Source organism: Pteronotus mesoamericanus, unplaced genomic scaffold (assembly GCF_021234165.1).
Source record: "Pteronotus mesoamericanus isolate MK-2021 breed Mesoamerican mustached bat unplaced genomic scaffold, CSHL_Meso_final scaffold_476, whole genome shotgun sequence".
NCBI classification, from domain to species: Eukaryota; Metazoa; Chordata; class Mammalia; order Chiroptera; family Mormoopidae; genus Pteronotus; species Pteronotus mesoamericanus.
The window spans coordinates 1079725-1085959 of NW_026555318.1; the positions used below are offsets into that span (position 1 = coordinate 1079725).

Consider the following 6235-nt stretch of genomic DNA (forward strand, 5'->3'; position numbering starts at 1 on the left):
TGAGGCCTTTCCCGGCCCCTATTTTGAATTGCAGCCTCTGGCCCAGACCTCCCATATGCCTTTCCTTTGTTATTGCTCCTTATTCCCATAGCACCTCCTTGTACCCCAAGTAATTTGCTCATTTATTGCGGCTGTTGGTTGATGGCTGCCTCCCCCACTGGAACCTAACACGGTTTACTGATGTCTCACACACCGTTTAGCACATGGCTGGCGCCATAGTCAGGGCTCAATGAACACTAGTCAAAGGCGTGTGTGCATTAAAGGCATTTATTTACTATAATGCCTGTACACGTGTGAGCAATTGCTACTGCTTCTACTGTTATAAGTTAGTTATTTCTGGTTGTCTGAAGGACGCCTTTATGGGGAGGTCCTGACGGCAACTCAGACCCAAGTGCTCGCCCCCCGCTTGGTTCTTCCATCAGCGCGGCGCGTCCTCCTCTGCTCTTTCCCCAGCACCTTTTCTGTTTTCCCCGCAGCCATTATGCGCCTTCCCTGAGGAGACCCCTGGTCAAGCCGCACCCTTGCTCAGAGACCTTTGCTGGCTCCACCCCGTGGATGAAGGATTAAGTACAAACTCCCTAGACTGGCGCGCAAACACTTGCCCATTAGGCTCCCAAATGACCTTCCCCCTACTCTTTGCACCCGATCTGGGCTTGGGACATTGGATTTTCCATAGAATCAAGGACTTTCTGCCTCCCTGCCTTTGCTCACGGTCGTCCCTCCCCCTGGAGCACCTTCCTACGTCTCGGCGAGCTCCCAATCCCACCTGCCGTTTCAGGCTCACCGTCAACATCATTTGCGGCCAGAAGCCTTTCCTGAGCCTCCGCTAGCGCCTGCTCACTCCATCTTTTGAAACTCTTAGCATGACCTATTCTGGTGAGGATCTGGTGCTGAGTTGAGTTTGGAACCATGTCATTTGGTAGCCACCCTGCGGGGCTGTAAGCTCCTTCAGGGCATGGGCTGTGCCTTCTTCCTTGCTGTATCCCTGGAGTCCCAACGTAGTGCCCTCTTTTTGCTCAACCCAAGAGTTACTTCGCCGAATGCAGAGCGCAGAACAGGCGCACTTCCTGCTATGACCACAAGATGGCAGCACAGACCAGGCTTGGGAACAGAGGTAAGGCCCCCACGTAACTTCCATTTTTCCAGGGACCAAAGCCCCGAAAGGTAACCCCGTCCCCAAGAGGCGGACAGGGGAGGGTCCTCTCTCTAGGATAGGGGCACCAGCTAGAGACCTGTCGTATGTGCATGTGCTTCCTAAGCTGCCCTTTCCGAGGTCCCCTTCGTGGTCCCTTTTCCAAGAGAGACCTGGAGTGGGTGGAAGGAGCGCAGGGCAGGGGTCAGCAGGTCTGGGTCCCGGTTCTGCACTGCAGCCTTAGGCCACTGTTGCCGGTGTACCAGGAAAGGGTCATCACAGAGTCCAGCTCGTGGGAAATGCCCGTGAATATTCATCTCCTTGTCCTTTCACAGCCTCCTTGCAGTGTTCCCCCAGGTAAAAGATGGCCGCACTTAGGATCCGTCCACCACTTTCTCTCTTTCTGGGACACTGTGTGGCCCCAAAGAGGGGCGAGGTGAGGTTCCTCGGGCCACAGAGGACCGTGCCCCCATCTCAAGACCCACCTACTCCCCGAGTTGAGGCAGGGGGAGCCCCATGCAAGCAGACGAAAGCCATCAGGTTCCTTGAAATCCCTGCCCTTGGGTAAGCTTCACAGTCTCGCCGCAGCTGCTCACCTGTACAGGGAGGGGCTGCACTTCCGGGCTGCTAAATTAAAAGTGCCTAGTGAGCGGCAGCTGTCCTACTACTGCGTCCCCCTACCTGCTCCGACATTTAGTGATTCTAACTTGAGTCAGAGCAGGTGGGGGTTCAGGGATGTCTGAAATGTGTTTGCCAACGGACCAGGACAGAGGGGAGCGGAAGGACAAAGATGTCTGTGGATGGCCGACCTGGGGTCCCCCTGGGAGAGGGGGTGGGTAGGGAAAGGGCGGAACTGCCCCGGAGGTCGAGCCTTTCTCCCCGGCCCGGGCTCCTCCCGGTGCAGGGAGCCTGGGGCGTGTGAGGGCAGCGCCAGGCCTGCCCAGCAGAGGGCGCCCAGAGCACACGGGGCCCCGTCTTGCGTTTCCTCCTTATCCGACTGGATTTATCTTCCTGAGCCGTGGGTACTGTCGCCGTTTGCAGTTCTTGGTCTGTGTCCTTAGTGGCAATTGTGGATTTGCAGTCACAATTGTGGAGTGGCAATCAACACAATAACCACTCATTCATTCAACTAACGCCATTGAGCACCCACCAAGTGTCAGGCATTGTACTGGGAGGGGCACCCCGATCACCAGCGCGGTTGACCCACATGACAGAGGTCAGTCCAGGGCCCTGGGGGAGCACCGAGGGAGAAGGGTAGTGCCCTTCTTAACACCATCCCCTTCACAGACCATCTCTGAGGTGGGCAGAGTTATGCCTCTTTTACCATGGAGAGAATTCATGTTCAGAGAGGTTAGGTACTGGGCCCAAGGCCACACAGCCAGGAAGAGGATGAGCTGGGATTTGCATCCAGCGCCTGGTCCCAGAGCACCCTCTCACCTGCCCTGCGACTGTGTGCCAGGGAATGGCTCGTGATGATGTGACGGGGTGAGAGGCTGGCATGGGGACAGGGTGGTGATTCCATCTGTGGATGCCTCAAGGGCATAGGAGCCTGTGGATCAGGAGGTTACAGGTGGCTGACTTCATCTAAGCATGAGGAAGAACTGCCCAGTCACAGGACGGGGGAGCCTGAGGAGTAGACGCGCCTGCCTCTCCCCAGACCTTGTGGTGGCTCCATGTTGAACCTGGTGCATTCGCCCAGTGCTGGAGGCTCTCCCTGGCACAGCCCCTTCTCCTTCCAGCCTGGTCTTGCCCCCTCTTCCTGGTCCCCTCTATGTCCTTGCCTCTCAGTCCTTTTGGCCACTTGCTGGGCACGCTCCCCACCGCCGGGCCTTTGCACATGCATGCCCCCTCTCAGTCTGGCTATCACCCTTTCTTAGGCTGCTTGAAACCTTCCCTGACACCAAGAAGGTCAGGCTGCCTTGTGGGCGGCTCTGTTCCCCCGATAGGTGCCTCATTGCAGCTTCCTGCAGTTACTGGGTGGTAGGCTATCCCACCAGACTGTGAGCTCCGTGGGGCAGGACCACACTGCTCTCAGATATTTCTGCAGCCTCCAGCTGTCCAGCGCATGCTTGGCTCTGAAATTTGTTGGAAGAACGGGTGCGTAGTGAATGAAGGTAAGAAAGAATGAAGACTGCAAAGCCAAATGGATGGCCGGGAGGACGTGGGTTAGCAGTCCTTCAAGTCCCGTGTTACCATCTTCTGGCCACAGCTCATGTTCTTTGCTCAACAACCCAGGAATTGGAGATTCAGAGCATCTAGCATGTGCCACGCACCTGGCTGGGCACTGGCACAGGTATTCTCACCCGTCAGATGACAAGCAGGGAGGAGGTGAAATGTTTTCAGCGGGCAATAGCTTGGAAGCTTCGATCCCTGCCCAGAATGATCTGCACATTTGTCTCGGCCTTTGAAACCGGGCTGTACCGGCCCTGCGCTCTCCGCCTCACCCGGTTTGGGCCCCTCGTTGCACTTCCAGAGAAGACCACAAAGTGGCGGCAGAAGCTAAGAATCGGGGCTCTGTGCACACCTGCCAGTTCCCGCCCACCGGCAGGGGACGCTGCTGCTCTGCCAGGTGCGCAGTGAGGTGGGTCAGGTTTACCAGCCGGATTAGGGAGGCAGGTCAGTCCTGCCAGGAGTGGAGGTCGGTCCGACCCACTGCAGGGGTGGAAGGCTGTGTGACAGCCTCATTCTTTCTCATTTGTACAGTGCGGTCTTTATTTTTTTCCTTTTTTAGTAAAGAAAAGTATAGGGTCAACGCACCCTTTTAATTTTTTAAAAATATTTTTAAGGCTGAAAAGTGTTTGAAGTTTATAATTCCTAGTAGGAAAACATTATCTGAACGAACACCCTAAAGACAAACGACTGTAAAACAGTGCAGCTGTGTCTGGGGGAGGAGGGAAGGATTCTCTTTCAAACGCCCGGGCTTTCCTCATGAGAAGGTCAGAGGTTGCACTGGTTTGTATTATTGCGCCATCCACTGGGTAATCTAAGTTGCTCTGCCTTCAGCAAGAGCTTTATTTGTCAGAAGGTCATGACACTTGACCTCCTAATTTGACTGACAATTCACTGATGAGATTCCTAACCTTTGGGTTGCTCTGATATTTTGACATACTTGCTGGGTCCTGGGCCACATCCTGGAAGTCCACCAGAGCTTCTGGATCCTGCGTGGCTGCAAGAGCCTCTGGATCACTAAGAATTTCCCTGGGCCCAGACATCCCTGCCGTTCCAGGCATTTCCCCCAGGAAAGCCACCTGGAAAAGAACCACCCTGAGCTCCTGGTTGCATCTGGCTTCTCCCTGCCTCCAGGCTCGCTCTTGTCCCTCCAAGAGCCTTCTTAACCCTTTTCATCCTTTCTTTGATCCCTTGCTCTTCACATTTCTGATGTTCTGCAGGTTTCTGGGTCCTTGGTTGAACCTTCAGCATTGTACTGGCGTCTTTATCAAGGGCAAGGTCATGGGCTGCTCCTTCCTAGTGGCCCTGAAGTCTTTTCCTCGCCCCTTGTTAGGCTGAGCTGAATCAGGGTTTATTCCATAGCTCTGCCACAGTCTCGGACGGCAGCATTCGGCTTCTGTAATTTGATGAAGCCACTTGCTCTCTTGGTGTACGGAATGGCCAAGCAAGGGTTCAGCTTGGTGACATCTGTGGACAAGTCAATGGCTTTCTATAAGTCACCATCATTTAGGGCAGCCGTTCTTTTTTCTTCAATCATTTGACTGATCTATCATCTCCTGGGTGGTCATCTTTACATTTTCACCTCTCATTTATTGAGGGACATTGGTATCTGGTTCAATCACCTCTTCATTGTCAATTTATATTTATTATTATCATTATTTTTTAGAGAGAGCGGGAAGGGAGGGTGAGAGTAAGGGATCAATGTGCGAGAGAAACATCCGTTGGTTGCCTCTTGCACACCCACAGCAGTGGGCCCGGCCTGCAACCCAGGCACGTGCCCTGACTGGGAATCAAACCCGTGACCTTTCACTTCACAGGCCAATGCTCAGTGCACTGAACCAGGACAGCCAGGGCCATTGCCAACTTCTAAATCACTTTCCTCGCTGGCTGGTTCGTCTGTCTTTATGTTTTCCTCCCCCTTCTTACTGTTTTTTTCTTCCTTGTTATTTTCTTCTGATTTAGTTTTATGAAGGGCAGGCAGGTTGTATTTTACCTCCCACGGTCTCCACCCACTCTCCCAGGAGGCACATTTCCTCCGTGTGCAGGATGCTCAAACCCTGATTATCTTGCTCATGCATTTGCACAAGGGCCCAAAGCTCGCTCAGTTTGTGGGGGCCTATGGTTGGGAAGCAGCAGGAGGTGCGGGCGGGGCTCAGGTGCGCCTGATTCCAGGCCTGGGCGCTAACTCGGTGTGACCTTGTGCAAGGGCTGCACAGTGCAAATTTTACAAACTTCTTCTGTAAAAGGCCAGATGGTAAATATTTTAGGTATTGCTGGCCATATGGTCTCTGCTGAAAACGCTTAGCTCTGCCCTTGAAATGTGGAACAACCCGCGGACAAACGGGCGAGGTCATGTTCCAATAAATGTTTACCTGTAGATACTGAAATTTGAATTTCATACAATTAAAAAAATGTTATTTATTGATTTTTAGAGAGAGAGACAGACAGACAGACATTTGTTGTTCCATTTATTTATGCCTTTATTGGTCGAGTCTTGTATGCGCCCTGACCAGGGACTGAACCCTCGGCTGTGGTGTGTCCAGATGACGCTCCAACCACCTGAGCTACTTGGTCAGGGCAAATTTCATACAATTTTCACATGTCATATTATATTGTTCTATTTTACTTAAAAAAAAACAAACCACCTATTCGAAAATGTAAAAAGCGATCTTGGCTCTTGGACAGAGTGACCCCTGGTCTAGGTCGCGTTCCAGACCAGTGCCTGCCATGCAGTAGGTGCTCACTAGGCGGTAACTGGTGTGAGCCACCCGGGACCGCGCAGCAAGGGCTCCATGAACTCCGCTCTCCAGCAGTCCCTGGCATAGGGCAGGCCACTCTCCTTCCAGTTTGTCCCCCTATCTCTCCCCGACCCCTCACGGAGGCCCTCAGCCCGGGGCACCATCGTCCCTCCTCCCTGCAGTACCGAGGCTGCAT

The 6235-nt window shown here is 53.5% G+C and overlaps 1 pseudogene; it reads right to left on the minus strand.

Moving 5' to 3' along the window:
• Positions 1-4158: 4158 nt before the first annotated feature.
• Positions 4159-4838, minus strand: LOC129086943 (hsc70-interacting protein-like; annotated as a pseudogene).
• Positions 4839-6235: the final 1397 nt, after the last annotated feature.